A 23,312-nucleotide genomic window follows, 5' to 3' on the forward strand; every position below is an offset into this window, starting at 1 on the left:
ATGTCTGTTTCCCTGACTGTAGTGGTAACTCTTTGAGAGCAAAGATCCTGTTGTATTCTCCTAAACGTTTAGTAGTTTTTTCTCTCACAGTAAGTGTTCAGTAAATAACTCTGATTGATTGATTGATTGTAGATGGGCAGTTTGGAAGAGAAGGGAATTAGAAGGGAAGCTGAGAAATTCAATTTTAGACTTGGACAAACGGACATGACATGGAGGCGGGAGGAGATGGGGGATTAGCTAGTGTATGGGAGGTCAGGGCTACAGAGATAGTTTGGGGCTATCAGGGAGTAGCCGAAATCGTGTTTTTGGATGAATTCTCTATGTGAGAATAATGCAACAGAAGCAATATCTTCAACTCCTCCCTCTCTTTCAACCCCAATATTCAGGTTGTTGCCAAATGTTTTGGTTTTACTATTAAAGCATTCCCAGAACTGGCCTCTTTATCATCACCCAAATGGCCACCACATTCGTCTAAGCACTTGTCTTCTCCTGACATAACTACTGTGCCAGCCTTCTCACTGATTTCCCAGCCTCCATTTTATCTTTCCTCCAGTCCATACTTCACTCTGTTTCCCAGATCACATCTCTGGAATTTTCTACCCACAGCTCTTCAGTTGTCAAAGAAGTTTTTTTTTTAATATATTAATGTAAGGCTCTACTTGAGGAGGTTGCTAGTAGGACTCATCTGAGAATGAACCTAAGTTTATCAGACAGCTCTCTTCCTGTCCTGCCTCCTTTTTCTCCATCTCTTTATTTTTCTGTCTTTATGACTCCTTATGTATCTTTCTTTAACTCTCTTTTCAATACTAGCATCCAACCTGCACCTCAGATCTCCTCATATGTGAAAATCCTAGGAGAAACTCCGTATAACTACCAAGTATTGTTTAACTTGCCTCCACAATATCATAACCTGGTGAAAAAATGCATCTGGAAAATACTTAGTGATAGTAGGAATGAGAAATGTTATAGACTTCTGTTTGTATCTTGAAATGTTTACAGTAAATTTGAAGGTTCTAAGCAATGAGAGTTTGAACTTCATGAATTGTGGGGGATCCAATGGCTTTTCCAGGATGTTTACACTTAGAGAAATGATCTCAGCACATATTAAAGGATGACATATTAATTAGTAGAAGGAGTCCAGGACTCCTAATTCTGCCATTTGCCTGCTGTGGGACCTTGGGCAAGAACCTTAATTTCTCAGTGACTCAGTTTCTTCATCTGCACAATAGTGACAAAATACCTGTATCCCCTGGAGGCTTACAGTCTAAGAGGAAGGGGGTACAGGTATTCTATCCCCATTGTGCAGATGAAGAAATTGAGGCACCAAGAAGCTAAGGAACTCGCCCAAATCTGGGCTGTGTCTGATTTGATTACCTCGTGTCTACATTAATGTTTAGTATAGCATTACCTTTATAATCATCATGATCATCATTATCATTATATTTTAATGAATTCTTAATAGTACAGAATTTCCTCCATTTCTGTTCAGAGGGAGGACCTGTGTTTTGAGCTAGTGCTTCAAAATTAGTAATACTTGATATTTCTCAATTTGGCTGATTCAGGTAAATGTCCATCTGCTGTACACTCATCACCTTGGCTGACCTGATGGAGAATTCAAACAACATCACTGAGTTTGTCTTCAGGGGTCTGTTCCCAAACCAAGAGGGGAAAGTAACTTGTTTTGTGCCGTTGTTACTCTGTTACTTAGCCATCTTGTTGAGCAATCTTCTTATCCTCATCACCATCAGAAACAGCCATCTCAGTCAGCAGCCTATGTACGTTTTCCTCTGTTCCTTACCTATCATGGACCTCTGCTTCACTTCTACAGTTGCTCCTAAGATGATCGCAGACCTATTGGTGGAAAGAAAAACCATCTCCTACAACTCCTGCATGGTCCAGCTCTTTGGGGCTCACTTCTTCGGTGGTGCCAAGATATTCATCCTTGTGGCCATGGGTTATGATCGCTATGTTGCCATCTGGAAGCCTCTCCACTACCTGCTCCTTATGAACCGGCAGGCTTGCCACACGTTGATCTTGGCCTCTTTTGTAGGGGCTTTTCTGCATTCCATCATGCAGATTTTCATCATGGTGCGACTACCTTTCTGTGGCCCCAATCAGATTGACCACTATTTCTGTGATGTGTTTCCTCTGCTGGAGCTCGTCTGTACCGAGACCTATTTTGTCAGCATCTTAATCATTGCCAGCACTGGTGTTCTTTCTCTACTCACCTTTTTTGCCTTGATTGTTTCTTATGTCATCATTTTAATTGCCCTGAGAAACATTCCACAGAGGGTCGGCACAAAGCTCTCTCTACCTGTGGTTCACACATCACTGTGGTACTCATGTTTTTCTTGCCCCTCATCTTTACTTATATTCCTACACGCTACTTATATTGTCTACACGCGCTGCCTAGAATTCCTCAACGACAACTCTCTCCTCGACCCCCTCCAGTCTGGCTTCCGTCCCCTTCATTCCACGGAAACTGCCCTCTCAAAGGTCACCAATGACCTCCTGCTTGCCAAATCCAACGCCTCATATTCTGTCCTAATCCTCCTCGACCTCTCAGCTGCCTTTGACACTGTGGACCACCCCCTTCTCCTCAACACGCTATCTGACCTTGGCTTCACAGACTCCGTCCTCTCCTGGTTCTCCTCTTATCTCTCCAGTCGTTCTTTCTCAGTCTCTTTTGCAGGCTCCTCCTTCCCCTCCCATCCCCTTACTGTGGGGGTTCCCCAAGGTTCCGTGCTTGGTCCCCTTCTGTTCTCAATCTACACGCACTCCCTTGGTGACCTCATTCGCTCCCACGGCTTCAACTATCATCTCTACGCTGATGACACCCAGATCTACATCTCTGCCCCTGCTCTCTCCCCCTCCCTCCAGGCTCGCATCTCCTCCTGCCTTCAGGACATCTCCATCTGGATGTCCGCCCGCCACCTAAAGCTCAACATGTCGAAGACTGAGCTCCTTGTCTTCCCTCCCAAACCTTGTCCTCTCCCTGACTTTCCCATCTCTGTTGACGGCACTACCATCCTTCCCGTCTCACAAGCCCGCAACCTTGGTGTCATCCTCGACTCCGCGCTCTCATTCACCCCTCACATCCAAGCCATCACCAAAACCTGCCGGTCTCAGCTCCGCAACATTGCCAAGATCCGCCCTTTCCTCTCCATCCAAACCGCTACCCTGCTCATTCAAGCTCTCATCCTATCCCGTCTGGACTACTGCACCAGCCTTCTCTCTGATCTCCCATCCTCGTGTCTCTCTCCACTTCAATCCATACTTCATGCTGCTGCCCGGATTATCTTTGTCCAGAAACGCTCTGGGCATATCACTCCCCTCCTCAAAAATCTCCAGTGGCTACCAATCAATCTGCGCATCAGGCAGAAACTCCTCACCCTGGGCTTCAAGGCTGTCCATCACCTCGCCACCTCCTACCTCACCTCCCTTCTCTCCTTCTACTGCCCAGCCCGCAACCTCCGCTCCTCCACCGCTAATCTCCTCACCGTACCTCGTTCTCGCCTGTCCCGCCGTCGACCCCCGGCCCACGTCCTCCCCCGGGCCTGGAATGCCCTCCCTCTGCCCCTCCGCCAAGCTAGCTCTCTTCCTCCCTTCAAGGCCCTGCTGAGAGCTCACCTCCTCCAGGAGGCCTTCCCAGACTGAGCCCCTTCCTTCCTCTCCCCCTCGTCCCCCTCTCCATCCCCCCATCTTACCTCCTTCCCTTCCCCACAACACCTGTATATATGTATATATGGTTGTACATATTTATTACTCTATTTATTTATTTATTTATTTATTTTACTTGTACATTTCTATCCTATTTATTTTATTTTGTTGGTATGTTTGGTTCTGTTCTCTGTCTCCCCCTTTTAGACTGTGAGCCCACTGTTGGGTAGGGACTGTCTCTATGTGTTGCCAATTTGTACTTCCCAAGCGCTTAGTACAGTGCTCTGCACATAGTAAGCGCTCAATAAATACGATTGATTGATTGATTAATTGATTCCCACAGCCAATTCTGTCAGCGAGGATAAAGTCCTTGCCATCTTTTACACCATCATCGCCCCCATGTTCAACCCCCTCATTTACACGCTGAGAAACACCGAGATGAAAACTGCCATGAGAAAGGTATGGTGTAGAAAAGTGTCATCAGAGAGAAAATAAATGCATAAAATCGACTTCCACATCTCATGTTTTCTGTACACTTTAGCAGAGCATAATGCATTAGCATTAGCATGTGTTTTCTGCACACCTTAGTCCACATTAGCATACCACAGGTTGTATTTCCAGTTACCTTCTAGTACCAATCAATCAGTGGTATTTATTGAGTGCTTACAGTGTGCAGAGCACTGCACTAAATGCTAAGGATAGTACAAAACCACAGAGTTGGTAGACATGATCCTTGATATGTACTAAGCGCTTAGTACAGTGCTAAGCGCTTAGTACAGTGCTCTGCACATAGTAAGCGCTCAATAAATACGATTGATTGATTGATATCATGTAGATAAAATGATCATCAGCACGTCCGGTCTTTCTGTGGCAGGATCAACATCACACAGCTATCAACTGTTCTGTGGTGGGCTTCTGCCAAGGCTACCCCTCTTCCAAAATCTTCAAGATCACATAACTTTTCATGTCCTTCTTGAGAACAATTTTGAAAGATAGTCATTTGCTTGTGGAATGGCTACTGGAACAGTCATCATTTTGTAATAAAAAAATACAACTTGGTGTTCGTGTGATTAGTTTTAATGTGCCCGTGGCATCATGGTTTCTCTCAGTGAGACAATAATTTACCTTTGCAAATAAGTTTTAAAAATATTCAGACTGAAAATTTCATTTGCTCTGCCTTTTTTGCATTGGCTGCATTTACCATAATTCCTCCCTCACACCTCTGACACTGACTCCATAAAGTTAAGAGAGTAGTATCTGAAGCCTAGTGCGGTGCTTGGCACAGAGTAAGTGCCTAACAAATACCATAATTAATTATTATTATTAATATGCTAAAGCCTGAAAATCCCAACATGAATTCATATGAAAACTAATTTTGAAGGAAATTGTTAGAGGACCATTGCTTGCTTTCTGTCTCTATTTTGCCTTTAATATTCTTAAGACTGGGTGATTTTTTTCCCCCTCACTGGATGAAAGGAAGTAGGCATTACCTGGAAGATATCAAGACTGTTACCCATTAATCTAACTGTGTAGCCAAACGGGAAGAAACGTGGGACTCAGAGTTAGGAGACCCAAGTTCAAATCCCAGCATCATCACAAACCTGTGTGACTTTCCACAAGTCACTTAGCTGCTCTTTGTCTCAGTTTCCTCATCTGAAAAGAAGAATCAGAAACCTAGTTACAAAACCCTTAGATTGTGATCCTTGCCTAGAATAGGGACTATGTCCATCTGATTATCTTAACTCTACCCCTGCACTTAGCAAAGTATTGGACACCTACTAAGCACTGAATGATGATGATGATGATTATTATTATTATTGTTAATATCCAATTTCCATTACTAAGAAAAGGAGACCATATTAATCTCTCAGGCTGATAGAGAAGCAGATTATTGGAAGCAGATAATTTATTCTGTACTATTTCCCTACCATAAATATATGTAGTCATATATTTTCTGACCCCAGAAATCAAAGAATCATATTTACTGAGCCCTTTACTATATGCAGAGCACTGTACTAAGAGCTTGGGAAAGTACAGTATAACATTCATTCATTCATTCAATTGTATTTATAGAGCACTGAACTAAGCACTTGGAAAGTACAATTTGGCAACACATGGAGACAGTCCCTACCCAACAACGGGCTCACAGTCTAATAGGTGAGAGTGCTGCCTTTGAACCAATACATTTTCTCTTTCTCCCTCTCTCCCTTCTTCCGTCTCTCTTTGACTGTTGTACGGCACACATCTCGCTCCTCAAAAACCTCCAAAGGTTGCCCATTACTCCCTGCATCAAGGAGAAACTCCTGACCACTGGTTTTTAATGCATTCTGTCAGCAGTCTCCTACCAACTGTTCTACTCTCTTCTTCCTCTACACTCCAGCTCACACTCTTCATTCCTCTCAAAGTAAACTACTCATTGTGTCTCATTATCATCCCACCTCAGACATCTTGATCATGCTCTTCCCCTTGCCTGGAACTCTCTCCTTCTTCAAATTCAACAGAATGCAGCTCTCCCCACCCCCAAAGCTCTTCTGCATTCACACCTCTTACAAGAGGCTTTGTCACTTCATTTCTAATCACTCCAGATTGTAGCCTCCTCTACTGCCACTTCAACACTTCTGCAATCAATCAATCAATCACTTATTTATTGAGCACTTACTATGTGCAGAGCACTGTACTAAGTGCTTGGGAGAGAACAGTACAACAGAATTAACAGACACATTCCCTGTCCATAACAAGCTTGCAGTATAAGGGAGGAGACAGATACTAATATGAATAAATAATTTAAAATTCTGCATTACCTAAACATTGGTGTTTTCACAACTGCCTGAAGCATATAATAACAATAAAATAATATTTGTGGGATTTGTTAAGCACTTACCGTGAGCCAAGCACTGAACTAAATGCTGGGATAGATACATGATCATCATGTCCAACATGGGGGTCACAATCAAAGTAAGAGGGGGAAGTGAGATGATGGAACTGAGGCATAGAGAAGAAAAATGACTTGCCCAAATCCAGATATCAGAAAAGGGGCCAAGGGGGGGATTAGAACCCAGGTCCTCTGACTCTCAGGCAAGTGCTCTTTCTACAAGGTCATACTGTTTCTCCACTTACAGTCATAGGTTATATACCCCATATAATTAATTATGAACTCATGCATAAATCTCCTTTTCCTTCTTCCTACTGCCTGTACTTGATTTATAAATTATTTTAGTGTCTGTTGAACCTTTCTAGATTAAGAAGCAGTGTGGCAGAGAGGATAGAGCATGGCCTTGGGAGTCAGAAGGATTTAGGTTGTAATCCCAGCTCTACCACATGTCTGCTGTGTGGCCTTGAGCAAGTAACTTAATTTCTCTGTGTCTCCTTTACCTCATCTGTAAAAAATGGGGACTAAGAGTGTGATCCCAATGCTGGGACAAGGATTGGGTCCAACCTGATTAACTTGTATCTACCCCAGTGCTTAGAATAGTGCTTGGTACAGAGTAAGCACTTAATCTGTGCAATAATTATTTATTAGACTTTAAACTCCTTGAGGGAAGGGTCATGTGACTGAACTTTATCTTACTCTATGAAGTGCATAGTACTATGTTCTGCATGAGGTAGGCAGTCAATAAATATTCCTGATCGATTACAAAATGATATTTTTCCCTGTGACATCAAGATAAAGGCACTTTTAAATTCCACCCCCAAAGCCATGAAAATCCAATGAAATACAGGCCTTCCATGTTTTCTGTTGTACTGTAGTCTCCCAAGCTCTTTGTACAGGGCTTACAGTTTAGATTCTATAACTTCTGGTTAATGAAGTCCTGAAACTCCACCTAATTCATTTATTCAATTGTATTTATTGAGCGCTTACTGTGTGCAGAGCACTGTACTAAGCACTTGGGAAATACAAGTCAGCAACATATAGAGACAGTCCCTACCCAACAATAGGCTCACAGTCTAGAAGGGGGAGACAGACAACAAAGCAAAACATGTAAACAGGTGTCAAAACCGCCAGAATAAATAGAATTATAGCTATATGCACATCCTTAACAAAATTAATAGAATAGTAAATATGTACAGGTAAAATAAATAGAGTTATAAATCTGTATAAATATATACAAGCGCTGTGCGGAGGGGAAGGAGGTAGGGTGGGGGGGATGGGGAAGAGGAGAGGTAAAAGGGGGCTCAGTCTGGGAAGGCTTCCTGGACAAGGTGAGCTTTCAGTAGGGCTTTGAAAGGAGGAAGAGAGCTAGGTTGGCGGATGTGTGGAGGGAGAACATTCCAGGCCAGGGGAAGGATGTGGGCCAGAGGTCGTTGGAAGGACAGGCGAGAACGAGGCATGGTGAGGAGGTTAGCAGCAGAGGAGTGGAGGGTGTGGGCTGGGCTGTAGAAGGAGAGAAAGGAGGTGAGGTAGGAGCAGGCGAGGTGATGGACAGCCTTGAAACCGAGGGTGAGGAGTTTTTTCTTGATTCGTAGGTTGACAGGCAACCACTGGAAATATTTGAGGAGGGGAGTGACATGTCCACAGCGTTTCTGTACAGAGATAATCCGGGCAGCAGAGTGAAGTATAGATTGAAGCAGGGAGAGACAGGAGGATGGGAGATTAGAAAGGAGGCTGATGCAGTAATCCAGTCGGGATAGTTGAGAGATTAAACCAGCAAGATAGCAGTTTGGATGGAGAAGAAAGGGCGGATCTTGGGGATGTTATGGAGGTGAGACCAGTAGGTTTGGTAACAGATTGGATGTGTGGGGTGAAGGAGAGAGCGGAGTCGAGGATGACATCAAGGTTGCAGGCTTGTGAGACGGGAAGAATGGTAGTGCCATCTGCAGTGATGGGAAAGTCAGGGAGAGGGCAGGGTTTGGGAGGGAAGATAAGGAGTTCAGTCTTGGACATGTTGAGTTTTAGATGTCAGGCAGACATCCAGATGGAGATGTCTTGAAGGCAGGAGGAGATACAAACCTGGAGGGAGGAAGAGAGAGCAGGGGCAGAGATCTAGATTTGGGTGTCATCAGCATAGAGATGATAGTTGAAGTCTTGGAGTGAATGAGTTCACCAAGGGAGTGGGTGTAGATAGAGAGCAGAAGGGGAAAAAGTTCCTTAAGGAACTCCTACAGTAAGGGGATGGGAGGGGGAGGAGGAACCCGCAAAAGAGACTGAGAACGAATGGCCGGAGAGATAAGAGGAGAACTAGGAGAGGATGGAGTCTGTGAAGCCAATGTTGGACAGCGTGTTGAGGAGAAGGGGGTGATCCACAGTGTTGAAGGCAGCTGAGAGGTCGAGGAGGATTAGGATAGATTAGGAGCCATTGGATTTGGCAAGAAGGAGGTCACTGGTGACCTTTGAGAGGGCAGTTTCTGTGGAGTGTAGGGGATGGAAGCCAGTTTGGAGGGGGTCAAGGAGAGAGTTGGCTTTGAGGAATAGATCCATGATACATTTCCATTAGAGGGAAATTTTACCATAAGTGTGGTTGCCAAGGAAGACAATCTTAAGACTATTTTTCTAAGCATCCTTTCATGTTAGTAATGGAAACAGAATTCTACATTAGTCATATGGCTGATCTGATCTTACTTTCTTAAATCAGTTTTCCAGGATGTCTATTTTTTGTTTCTTTTCATTTTATCGGTAGAGCACATTTGAAACTCTTTCTGAACTCAGTTTTGATAAGCTTTCTTCCTTCGGTTCTTTTTTGGATTCTTTCAGTACAGGTACTGTAGCCAGTTGTTTGGGTGATGAATGGCAATCTGGGAAATTAAGAGAAGTTCCCAAGTAGAATGGGTGGGGAAATACCCATATCAGATGATGATATAATTATGCAAAAGCAAATTGATCAAGATGTGTGCAGTAGTTAGACTAACTGAAGACTAAGTTGTGGAGTTATAGAATTAAAATATGAAAAATCTCTGCAGGTCATTCACCTCACCCATTCTTCTGTCTAAATAATAATGATAATAATGATAATAATAATAATGATAATAATAATAACAATAGCAGTTATGGTAAATTCTTATGCGTGCTATGTTCTGTACTAAGTTCCGATGAAGATATAAGCTAATCAGGTCCCAGTGAGGGGCACAGTCTAAGTCTCTTCTTCATTTTGAAAAATATGTAGGAAACTGCAGAATATTTTTCCTCGCTTAAACCTCCTGTGTTCCTGAACACTACAACAAGATGGGAGTGATATAAATTGAAGGGTATTCATTAGGGAAGAAGAAAACAATTATTTTGCATCCATTTAATCATGCATTTTAGGCTTGTGAAGTTGGCAGGGAATAGGCCTAATTTTTCATTTCCTGAAAATTTCAGGCTTTAACATTTATTTCAACCTAAACCAAGATTATTGACTTGTTTGGGAAACATTTCTAAATCTGGGATTGGGATTCTTTTGGGACAAAATTCCCCAGGTTCATAACACTTTACATCATCCACTTTAAATATGTCTATAGTGATTGGGTATAACAGAGGAGATGTTTTCCCCAAAGATACCATCATAGCTTAACTTTTAGGAGTGAGGGGCAAGTATATAACTACAGTGTTTGCTTCTTTCTGAGATCAAGGGGGAAAGGATCTCAGATTACCACTTGCATTTACTGAGAGAACTTTCTTTTCCAGCTTTCCAAAGAGCCCTGAATAATCTCAGAAAGGAGCAGTGGAAAAGCTGAAAACCTATTCCTTGGAACTAGGGTTGCAGGTGAGATTTTCAAAGAACTAACTTTGCTAAAATAGGGACTTTAAAAAAATGCATTTATAGGTTTTGAAAATGGTCTCTTGTAGTTTAGTATGAGGCCCTAGAGGGAGGCAGAGAATACAAGAACCAAAGACACAATCAATGAATCAATCAATCAATAGTTGTTACTGAGCACTTACTATGTTCAGATCACTGTACTAAATGCTGGGGAAGAGTACAGATCAACAGAAAAGTGGACACACTCCCTGCTCATTTCCTTGCAGTTGAAAGCAGTTCAGCACAAGGTCTGTTGATGTATGTTTGAAATAACAAAACTGGCTGTTGGGGAACTGTACTATTCCCCAAAGATGCTGTTATAGCTTAGATTTTAGGAGTGAGGGGCAAGTATATAACTATAGTGTTGGCTTCTTTCTGAGATTAGGGGGAAAAGGATATCAGATTATCACTTGCATATGCTGAGAGAACTTTCTTTTCCAGCTTTCCAAAGAGCCCCGAATAATCTCAGAAAGGAGCAGAGGAAATGCTGAAAACCCATTCTTTGAAGCAAGGTTTGCAGGTGAGATTTTTGAAGAACTAACTTTGCTAAAATGGGGACTTTAAAAAAATGCATTAATAGGTTTTGAAAATGTAGTTTAGTTTAGTAGTAGTTTAGTATGAGGCCCTAGAGGGAGGCAAAGTTTACAAGAACCAAAGACACAATCGATCAACCAGTCAATATTTTTTTACTGAACACTTACTATGCTTACCACTTACTACATTCATTTCTTTGCAGTTGAATGTGGTTCAGCACAAGGTCTGTTGATGTATGTTTGAAATAATGAAAATGGCTGTTGAGGTCCTAGAAATACATTCTATAGTCACAACCCAAAAGTTTAAAACAAGGGGAAAAATTGGAGCCATCAAATCCAGGCTTGATTTTCTGTCGGGTTACATTCATTCATTCATTCATTTAATTGTATTTTTTGGGGGGTTACTGTGTGCGGAGCAATGTACTGAGCACTTGTAAAGTACAAGATGGCAACATATAGAGATGGTCCCTACCCAACAACGGGCTCAAAGTTTAGAAGGAGGAGAGGCACAACCAAGAAAAACATGTAGATGTGCCAAAATCGTCAGAACAAATAGAATTAAAGCATATGCACATCATTAACAAAATAAATAGAGTAGTATATATGTACAAGTAAAATAAATAGAGTAATAAATCTGCACTAATATATACAAGTGCTGTGTGGAAAGGAAGGAGGTAGGGCCGGAGGGATGGGGAAGAGGAGAGGAAAACGGGAGCTCAGTCTGTGAAGGCCTCCTGGAGGAGGTGAGCTCTCAGTATGGCTTTGAAGTGAGGAAGAGAGTTGCTTAGAGGGTGTGTGGAAGGAGGGCATTCCAGGCCAGGGGAAGGACGTGGGCTGGGGGTCGATGGTGGGACAGGCGAGAACGAGGTACAGTGAAGAGGTTAGTGGCAGAGGAGCAGAGGGTGTGGGCTGGGCTGTAGAAGGAGAGAAGGGAGGTGAGGTGGAAGGGAGCGAGGTGGTGGAGAGCCTTGAAGCTGAGAGTGAGGAGTTTTTGCTTGATTTGTAGGTTGACAGGCAGCCACTGGAGATTTTTGAGGAGGAGAGTAAGATGCCCAGAACATTTCTGCACAGAGGTAATCTGGGCAGCAGAGTGAAGTGTAGACTAAAGTGGGGAGAGACAGGAGAGTGGGAGATCAGAGAGGAGGCTGATGCAGTAATCCGGTCGGGATACGTTGAGAGACAAAAACCAGCAAGGAAGTGGTTTGGATGGACAGGAAAGGGTGGATCTTGGCAATGTTGTGGAGGTGAGACTGGCAGGTTGTGGTGATGGATTGGGTGTGTGGGGTGAACAAGAGAGTGGAGTCGAGGATGACACCAAGGTTGAGGGCTGGTGATATGGGAATGATGGTAGTGCCGTCTACAGTGATGGGAAAGTCAGGGAGAGGGCAGGGTTTGGGAGGGAAGATAAGGAGTTCAGTGTTGGACATATTGAGTTTTAGATGGAGGACAGACATCCAGAAGGAGATGTCCTGATGGCAGGAGGAGATATGAGCCTGGAGGGCGGGAGAGCAGGGGCAGAGCTGTAGATTTTGGTGAATCACGGGGTCACTGACTCAGAATCTTTCGATACTGGAATCACGAGTCCTGGAAAAGCTGATGGTTGCCTCTGCCACTGTTTCCAGTAACTACTCCAACCTCCATCCCTTCCACCACACCTAGAAAGTCAGTAGGACATTTTAGGTACAATAGAATATGTTTTAACTCTACTATTCATTTTTACACCATTTTTGTAAAACAGAGATACTTTTATGTGAGATACACCAAGCATTGAAATAAGGCCTGCTTTGTTGTGGTGTGTAGTGAACTGAATTATTCTTTTATCAAGCAAGGGTCTATAAGCAATACGTTTCTTTGGGTTTAGCTGACGGACTATAATGTAGTACTAAAAACCCCCACTTTGCTCCCTTCTAACTCTCAGTGCTTTGATTTACTTTTTAACTGGGATCAACACTGTCTTAAATTGTTTAGGAGACTGCAAACTGAGTGGAAAGTAATATGAGACTAAACTCACAGTAGCACTGCCTAGGGGAAAGAGCTGGGGCCTGCGAGTCAGAGGTCCTGGGTTCTAATTCCGGTTGGTCCACTTACTTCTGTGTGACTTTAAGCAAGTCCCTTAATTTGTCTGTGCCTCAGGTTCCTCAACTGTAAAATGGGAATGAAATAACCTGCTTTCCCTCCTACTTAGCCTGGAAACCCCATATAGGACAGGGACCATGTCCAATCTGATTAATTTCTGTCTACTCCAGTTTTTAGAACAGTGCTTGGCACGTAGTAAGTTCTTAACAAGTACCATTGTTGTTGTTATTATTATTATTATTGCCATTTTAATGAGTAATGATTTGCACCAGCCACAACTAGCAATACAAAAAAGGAGATCTGTTTGAATCTATATAGATGTCTAAGATGCACGTCAAGTTGCTTTGCCGGAGAATCATGGCACAATAATGAACAGTGTAGCTGTGGGAAAATTGTAATAATTTAGGATTCATTTTAGGAATTAAAATGACGCAATCTTCAATGAAGATGAAAAGGAAGCAGACAGAAGGGCTGGAAATCTGGGGGAAGAATTTGGAACAAAGAACCGATGTGCAGAATGAGAAGGTGGTGAAGGACATGGGGCTAACCATGGCAACAGTTAACTAAGACCTTTATTTGGTTGTTTTCTCCAGAGCATATGCATTGTCCATATCAATCCTATACATGGCACCAGAATGCTACATCTGAATATATCCTGTATGGCAGGCTCTTTGACACACTGGCATCACGCTGCATTCTGGATTTCTCATTTTAGCAATCCAAGCTTTGAACTGTGCCCTGGTTTCGTAAGACCCTGAATGATTGTTGAGATCATGGGCAACGCAGGCGGGTCACTTCTCTTGCCTGTGAATTGAACTGTGACCCTCAAAACAGCATTGTGACCTAGAAGGAGCATGGGCTGCTAGGCAGTGCATGGGCCTGGCACTCAAGAGACTTTGGTTCAAGACACAGCTTGGCAAGTCACTTCACTTGTTGGTGGCTCAAAGTTCCTATTCAGTTAATTGAGGATTAAATTTTTGTTCTCCTTCCCTCAGAATGGGATTCCCCAGGTAGGGCCAGGGCTAGGGTCAATCTGATTATCTAGTATCAACCCCAGCACCTGGCTCAGAACAAGCACTTTGTATCATTCATCACTGTTGCTCTTTTTATTAATATTACTAAAATTTGCCATCTTAATAATAATAATAATGATAGCATTTATTAAGCACTTACAATGTGCAAAGCACTGTCCTAAGCTCTGAGGAGGTTAACAAGGTGATTAGGTTGTCCCCCGGGGGTTCACAGTCTTCATCCCCATTTTACAGGTGAGGAAACTGAGGCCCAGAGAAGTTGAGTGACTTCCCCAAAGTCACACAGCTGATAAGTGGTGGAGCCAGGATTTGAACCTTCAGATTTGAATCTTAAGTTAAAAATCACTAGCAAAAACATTTCCCTCATATTTCTACATTGCAGAAAAGCAGTTCTGCTTCCCCACGTAGATTCCTTGGTGGATGAGTGGAGCGGGGCATCCAATGTATCTGAAGAGTTACAGCCCACATTTTCTTCTGTTCTGTTTCCTTTCAGACCATTTTAATAAGACCGTAAGTCTCAGAATGGAGTAAGAAAATGCTTAAATGTTGGGTCTTCTTCTCTTGCCTATGAATTGCACTGTGACCCTCAAAACAGCATTGTGACCTAGAAGCAGCATGGGCTAATAGGCAGTGCATGGGCCTGGGACTCAAGAGACTTTGGTTCGAGACACAGCTTGGCAAGTCATTTCACTTGTTGGTGGCTCAATGTTCCTAATCAGTTAATTGAGGATTAAATTTTTGTTCTCTTTCCCTCTTAGATTGGGATTCCCCAGGTAGGGCCAGGGCTAGGGTCAATCTGATTATCTAGTATCAACCCCAGCACCGGGCTCAGATCAAGCACTTTGTATCATTCATCGCTGTTACTGTTGTAATTCTCCCAAGTGCATTATACAGTGCCTAGCCCTCAATAAATACCATTAATTGATTGATTAATTAGGGGAAAGCTGGAAACTGAAACCGCTGTTGTTCTTTTTATTAATATTACTAAAATTTGCCATCTTAAGCTAAAAGTCACTAGCAAAAACACTTCCCTCATATTTCTACATTACAGAAAAGCAGCTCTGCTTCCCCACGTAGATTCCTTGGTGGATGGGTAGAGCGGGGCACCCAATGTCTCTGAAGAGTTACAGCCCACATTTTCTTCTGTTCTGTTTCCTTTCAGACCATTTTAATAAGAGACCGTAAGGCTCAGAATGGAGTAAGAAAATGCTTAAAATGTTAGGGTCTATAAATACTAACTCCTAGTTCTGGTTTTGACTTGGTGTAGAGACTTGGGTCACAATTCTTTGCCTCAAAACTTTTGTGAATCTGAACAAATAGGATTTTCATTTTATAAAAAATAGAAAGTGTCATACAAGCATCCTAGCCTACAGGCCTCAACAAATGACGGAGGGTGGAAAGCATGGAGCGAGCCACAGTAAAAGTGGTCAAAGGCACCTAATGGATCAACTAGAGACCCAGGCCCAAGGAGTAATTCTTTCCCAGGCCTTCAGGCTGCTCCCATACCCACCTTCTACCTCTTGGCTTTTTCTTCTTTCTTTTGCCACTTCTCTGAAGGAAAATAATGATAACTATGGTATTTGTTAAGTACTCACTATGTACCTGGCACTGTTCCAAGCACTGAGGTAGATACAAGATAAACAGGACTAGACATAGTCCCTGTCCCGCATAGGGCTCACAGTGATAATCCCCACTTTTACAGATAAAGGAACCAAGGCCGAGAAGTTAAGTGACCTGCCCAAGATCACAAAGCAGACAAGTGGTGCTCAGTACAGTGCTCTGAACACAGGGAGCCCTTGATAAATATGACTGAATGAAGTGGTGGAGCCTGAATTAGAACCCATGGCCCTCTGACTCCCATGCCAATGTGCTATTATTATTGTTACAGATGAGGGAATGGAAGCACGGGTTGTCTCCTGAGGCTCAGAAGATTACCAGTGCTTTGGAACCGGATTAGAAGCCGAATTTACTTTATCATCCTACTTTTACTTTTAATCTGTCTCTGCTTTTACCTGGCCCATTCTTGATAAAAAACAGTTTCCTCTCTTTTCTTCTGCATTATAGGAAACTCAAGAACAGAACCCCACTAAGGTTAGCTATAATATAAGGACTGGGGTTTTGTTGGAGAATTTTATATTGGCACTTTTCTCCCACACCTCTTGGCTTTCAGGGCCTAGTGATTGCACAGGGATAGATCTAGCCAGATTTGGAAGTTGCTCAATCTGGGTCAGGGCTGGGGAATTGCCCAATACTTTTCAAAGCCATAAAAGGAAACAGCAGCTTGAATTGGGATTGTGTTTTTCTTTCCAGTTGTCTGTGTCTTTCACGCATCTAAATTCTCCATTGAAGAGTCCACACACCAGACCACCCTGTAGAACACCTAGGGGGGCTGAGGGATTCTCAGCCTTTTATCGCCTGAACTCCTCTTTCAAGAGAAAGAACTTCTCCTTGAGTTGAGTTGAGTTCTCTGCCCTCCATTACACTCAACTTCTCTGTCTCAGTTTCCTCAGCTATGTTATGATGCTAATAAGACCTGCCTCACAAGCTGCTAGTTAGAAGGGTTGTGAAGTATTTCATGGTTTTAAAAGGGTTATTTAAATTCTTAATAAGAATCCATCAAGCAATATTGTTCTCCTTCCTTTACACTGCAATCCTGCAGCCTCAGCAGGATGTAATTATAGCCAATTATACAGCAGTTTTCTCCAAGGAGCTCAAAGCACTTTACAGACTATCAAATGAATCTTCCCAACATCAGAAAGCTGTCTTTTCCCAGTTTTAGTAGCCAGAAGAGTAGATATGAGCCCAGCGGCTGGACAGGGTCTGTGTCTGATCCAGTGATCCTGTCTCTACCCCAGAGCTTAGCACAGTGCTTGCCACTTAGCAAGGCTTAATAAACACCTCAACTATCACAATGAGGGAGGCTAGGGAACGTGTCCAAAGTTAGGTTAGTCTACAGGGTGCCAGGAAATGAGTTACTTGCTGCTTAAAGTTATCAGACTTTGTTGTCTGCCAAACCTAGGAGTCTGTCATTTATATGTGTGAGCTTTGCTTGGCTACCTTCAGCCTGAATCCTGATAGATTAGCATGGTTTTCTGTGGCGGTCAGAACTCAGCTCGATCTGAGTGACAAAGTCATAGCTGGGGTAACTTGGGATGCGACTCACGAACTACTCTGACTTCCTGTGGAGAATGATCCTGGCAGCCCACCCTGCTGTGCAGATAGCATGAACACATAACACTTTACAAAGCAATTTCATTTATGCCTAGACAGTCTTAGGAAGGGAGTTCCCACTTGCTTCCAAATCACTGATTTTTCACCATTGCGAAATGCTGGTACTGCATCCAGCCCGGTCACAAAGTGAGAATTAGAACCCAGGTCTCAGCATCACTGATGTCATCCAATTAATTGATCTACAATTTCCCAACCACTCTACTCTGTCCTCCAGACCACAGAGGAAGTGAATTTCCTATTGTAGTGATTACCGTCTTCCAGAGGACCTCCTCTGCTCTTTAAGATTCTCTCTGAGAATGGTCCACTAGAAAGCTGAGTGAAGCTTGACCCAAGCACTGCAAAATAAATTAAATTCAGGTTCCTCACACCTTGCTCAGAATGGAGCCTGATATCCGGCCCATTCCCACCTGACAAGGATTTTAATTCCGTCTTTTGTGAAATGGATTTTTTTGGGGGTCGTCCTAGGGGGAATTGGTTGTATTCATGGGGGTAGGTTTTCCCCGAATATTAGCCTTGTCCATGTGCTGCTCCCAGAAGAGGCTCGGTTCCATCACTCTCAGCTCTGTCCTCTGTACAGTTAATTATCACCCCCCAGTCCCCTCCCCCGCTGTGGACCTGGATTTCCACTGTTGCCATTCACTGTTCACTGAAGTGTGTGAATTGAGTGAAGTGCACAAACCAAAGAGCATGTACACTTGTGGAAATAAAGCCCAGGAAAAGCAGAAGCTGAAGTTAGGGGTCTGCCTGAAGCTTTAAAATAAGCCCGGAGTTTCTCTTGCTGAATGCCAGAACTCACAAAGCTGGGAAGTCCATTTCTGAAGATAAATCAGGAAGGCCTCTTTGTCGAGAAGCAGCTTGGGCTAGAGGATGGGGAATGGGCCCCGGGAGTCAGGAGGAACTGGGTTCTAGGCCCGGCTCCACCACTTGTCTGCTGGGTGGGCAAGTCACTTCACTTCTCTGTGCCTCAGTTACCTCATCTGTATATGGGGATTAAGACTGTGAGCACCACTGTGGTACATGGACTGTGTGCAACCTTATTACCTTGTATCTACCCCCAGCACTTAGAACAGTGCTTGACAAAGAATAAGAGCTTTATAAATACTGTGAAAAAAATGTATTGAGTTCTAATATGATGTTTTTATCTCTCTATTCATTGGAAAGTAACAGAGAGGGTATTCCTGGTACACTGGCCTTAGGGTATGTTAGGGGCTTTGCTGCTTTTCCAGGGTAATTTATCCTTGAGAAGGCCTATCGTGACCCAGCTGCTTGACTCTTCACAGTTTCACAAATGATTTTTTAAAATATTTGGATGGAGAGAGGGTGACTGGACCCTTTTCCCAGACTGAGCCCTCCCTTTTCCTCTACTCCTCCTCCCCACCCCATCACCCCCACTCCCTCCCTTTGCCCTACACCATTTCCCACCACACAGCATTTGTGTATATTCATGCATATTTATTACTCTATTTTATTAATGATGTGTATATAGCTATAATTTTCTTTAACTATTCTGATGGTATTGACACCTGTCTACTTCTTTTGTTTTGTTTTCTGTCTCCCTTTTCTAGACTGTGAGCCTGTTGTTGGGTAGGGACCGTCTCTATATGTTGCTGATTTGTACTTTCCAAATGCTTAGTACAGTGCTCTGTACAGAGTAAGCATTCAATAAATACAAATGAATGAATGAATGAATAATTTCTGGCCAGAAAACCAGTCACAGCAAGTCTGAAATTGTGCAAATGGGTTGATTATGAGGCAGAATCTGGGGCTACATTTGGGAGAAGGTTCATCTTCAATGGATTCATTGTCATCAGGCTGAGCGGCAGGTGTCTGAGGAGGTATATTAGGTATGTCTCTTCACCATAAATCTCTGAAGATTAGTATCACAAAGTGTGAATGCTCAGTCAAAGTAATTTATTGGTGTTTATTGTTTATTATGTGTACTAAGTGCTTGAGAGGGTACAATGCAACATAATTGGTTGACATATTCCCCTCCCTTAGCTGCCAGGCTATTGAGAGGTCCCAGGGTCTTATTGTGAGCCCAATATTGGGTAGGGACTGTCTCTATATGTTGCCAACTTGTACTTCCCAAGCGCTTAGTACAGTGCTTTGCACACAGTAAGCACTCAATAAATATGATTGATTGATTGATTGATTCATCTATTTTGGATTCACCACCATTGTTCATCACCACCAGTCTCACAGGGGAAAGACAACATTGAAGAATCAATAGACCCAGGAGTTTCTATTCACCAGTATAGAAATAGTCATGGGAAGCACCAAATAACAATACAAACTGGAATCTAATTCAGTCAAAAGTTTAGATTGATGAGGTCAAAGTAGATTGAAGAGAGGTTAAATTCCATTTTCTTTTCTGCTTATTTTCAGAGAAACTTACCCTCACTATCAAATGAGAAAAAAGGGTTAAAGTAGCCACTGCAGATTTTAAAAGAGAGGAAAATAAGTGACCTCCATTTGGAAAATTAATAGTGATGAATATTCTGCAGCTAATTTATCAAAGGGGTTTGGCTTTGATGGTATTTGATTAGGGATTTACAATCTGAACCATGATTTTAGCCTTTCTAAACTAGTATTTTTTTGTTAATATTCTATACAGGGAATATTGTGTGCTAATATCTTCAGGCCATGAGTACCTGACTCACTTGAGATATAATTTACATTCCTTTATCTTAGAATTGTTTCGAGACAGTGCAGCAGTAGTGATTTTCTCCAGGTTTCTTGATTATGAGACTATATGGGATTAAATGTTCTCCCACTTTCAGTGGCATCAACATTGGATGGGAAAATAGCATGGCTTAGCGGAAAGGGCCTGTTCCTGGGAGCCAGGGGACTTGGGCTTTAATCCTGGTTTCATCAATAGCCTGTTGTTTGACCATGGGCAAGTCACTTAAATTCTCTGTGCCTCAGTATCCTCATCTGTTAAATGGGGTTTCAACAGCTGTTCTCCCTCTTACTTAGACTGTGAGCCCCATGTGGGGCAGGGACTGAATCTAATCTGATTAACTCATATCTATCCCAGTGCTTAGAATGGTCTTTAACTGACACTTAACAATATAATAATAATATAATAAAAATGATAATAATAATATACCATTGTATTCATCCAATCGAATTGATTTAGTGCTTACTACATGCAAGGCACTGTACTAAGCGCTTGGGAGAGTACAGTATAGAAAGAGTACAATTGTACAATAGAAAGATTAATTTATCTTCGTATTCAAATTCAAGTATCTTCATTTTCTTGATCAACATGACCGTTAATTTTTTTTTCCATCAAAACAACGATTCTATCAGGTGATGCAGAAGAGTTATTTGGCCCTGTTTGTCTAAAAGAGCTCATTCTCTCCTGTATGCACTAAGAAGAAAAACCTTCCTTTTTCTCTCTTAATTCCCCAGAGGATCAGGCTGCAGTCCTGAACCTGCCCTGTGTACTACTGGGCTCTGCTCCCTTCGTGTTCATGAGGCAGAAGGCTCTCAGGGAGGCATTCCTGGTTTCCCTCCACACAGGCATGCTCTAGCGATGGAGCTTCCTGATGCATTCTCTGAAGAACTGTGGGCCCCACTGACCCAGGAGAGCAGCAGGCACGTACAAAGCTGCTCTTGCACAGAGGAATTAGGTTTATCCCTCTAATAATAATATGAATAATAATAATTGTGGGATATGTTGAGTGCGTACTATGTTCCAAAGAATATTTGAGGCTCTGAGGTAGATACAAGATCATCATCATCATCATCAATCGTATTTATTGAGTGCTTACTGTGCTCAGAGCACTGGACTAAGCGCTTGGGAAGTACAAGCTGGCAACCTATAGAGACAGTCCCTACCCAACAGTGGGCTCACAGTCTAAAAGGGGGAGACAGAGAGCAAAACCAAGCATACCAACAAAGTAAAATAAATAGAATAGATATGTACAAGATAAATAGAGTAACAAATATGTACAAACATATATACATATATACAGGTGCTGTGGGGAAGGGAAGGAGATAAGATGGGGGGATGGAGAGGGGGACGATGGGGAGAGGAAGGAAGGGGCTCAGTCTGGGAAGGCCTCCTGGAGGAGGTGAGCTCTCAGTAGGGCCTTGAAGGGAGGAAGAGAGCTAGCTTGGCAGATGGGCAGAGGTAGGGCATTCCAGGCCCGGGGGCTGACGTGGGCCGGGGATCGATGGCAAGACAGGTGAGAACGAGGTACAGTGAGGAGATTAGCGGCAGAGGAGCGGAGGGTGTGGGGTGGGCTGTAGAAGGAGAGAAGGGAGGTGAGGTAGGAGGGGGAGAGGTGTTGGACAGCCTTGAAGCCCAGGGTGAGGAGTTTCTGCCTGATGTGCGGATTGATTGGTAGCCACTGGAGATTTTTGAGGAGGGGAGTAACATGCCCAGAGCATTTCTGGACAAAGACAATCCGGGCAGCAGCATGAAGTATGGATTGAAGTGGGGAGTGACACAAGGATGGGAGATCAGAGAGAAGGCTGATGCAGTAGTCCAGACGGGATAGGATGAGAGCTTGAACGAGAAGGGTAGCGGTGTGGATGGAGAGAAAAGGGCGGATCTTGGCGATGTTGCCGAGCTGAGATCGGCAGGTTTTGGTGACGGCTTGGATGTGAGGGGTGAACGAGAGAGCGGAGTTGAGGATGACACCAAGGTTGCGGGCTTGTGAGACGGGAAGGATGGTAGTGCCGTCAACAGAGATGGGAAAGTCAGGGAGAGGGCAGGGTTTGGGAGGGAAGACAAGGAGTTCAGTCTTGGACATGTTGAGTTTGAGGTGGCGGGCAGACATCCAGATGGCGATGTCCTGAAGGCAGGAGGAGATGCGAGCCTGGAGAGAGGGGGAGAGAACAGGGGCAGAGATGTAGATCTGGGTGTCATCAGCGTAGAGATGATAGTTGAAGCCATGGGAGCGAATGAGGTCACCAAGGGAGTGCGTGTAGATCGATAACAGAAGGGGACCAAGCACTGAACCTTGGGGAACCCCCACAGTAAAGGGAGGGGCGGGGGAGGAGGAGCCTGCAAAAGAGACTGGGAATGAACGACCGGAGAGATAAGAGGAGAACCAGGAGAGGACGGAGTCTGTGAAGCCAAGGTCAGATAGTGTGTTGAGGAGAAGGGGGTGGTCCACAGTGTCGAAGGCAGCTGAGAGGTCAAGATGATCAGGTCAGACACAGTTCTTGTCCCTCATGGGCCTTTCGGTCTTAGAGTGAGAAGAGGAATCCCTAATTTACAGTTGAGGAAACTGAGGCACAGAAAAGTTAATTTGAGTAGGTTGGCCTACTAGAAATAGCCTGGGTTTGAATCCAGGTTCTGCCCCTTGCCAACTATGTGACCTGGAGCTAGGAAAAATAATAGTAATAGTAATTACTAATAGCAATTAACTAATCATTTTTATTAATTTAATTTACAGCATAACATTATAATATGCCATGTTACTAATGGATTGATGCATTTATGTACAACTAAGATTTGTATTATACAAAATACATAGTTATAATATTGATTGATATTTTAGTATATAATTGATTCTAATTATTCATAATAATTAGGTATTTGTTAAGCACTTACTATGGATCAAGCACTGTAATAAATGATGGGCAAGGTCAGATTAGACACAATCCCTATCCCATATGGGGTTCACAGTCAAAATAGGGGGGAAAACGGATACTTAATCCCCATTTTACAGACGAGGTAATTGAGGCCCAGAGAAGTGAAGTGATTTCCCCAAGGTCACAGCATACAAGAGAAAGAGCCAGGGTTAGAAGCCAGGTCCTTTTGACGATCTCTCCTACTTTTCCTGCCCGAGGCTTTGGCTCAGATGCCCTGACAGTATGGAAGAGGTACAAAGATGACCTTTCTAAACAGGAGGCCACTTTTAATTATGGTATCCCTTTAGTAAATGAAACTCAAACATACATACTAAAAAGATTCAGGATTCCGTCGCCTTGACAACTGTGGTTTTTTTCTCTCAGGAACGGTGAGTCCATCTACATTACAATCACTGATGTCATTTCTATTGTACCATTCTAGGGAAATTAATCGCCTCCTATGCACTTTGCAATTTAATAAA

General features: G+C 43.2%; 1 pseudogene; it reads left to right on the plus strand.

Moving 5' to 3' along the window:
• Nucleotides 1-1,566: 1,566 nt before the first annotated feature.
• On the plus strand, nt 1,567-23,272 carry LOC119944000 (annotated as a pseudogene).
• Nucleotides 23,273-23,312: the final 40 nt, after the last annotated feature.

This window comes from Tachyglossus aculeatus, chromosome 22, assembly GCF_015852505.1.
Source record: "Tachyglossus aculeatus isolate mTacAcu1 chromosome 22, mTacAcu1.pri, whole genome shotgun sequence".
Taxonomy (NCBI): domain Eukaryota; kingdom Metazoa; phylum Chordata; class Mammalia; order Monotremata; family Tachyglossidae; genus Tachyglossus; species Tachyglossus aculeatus.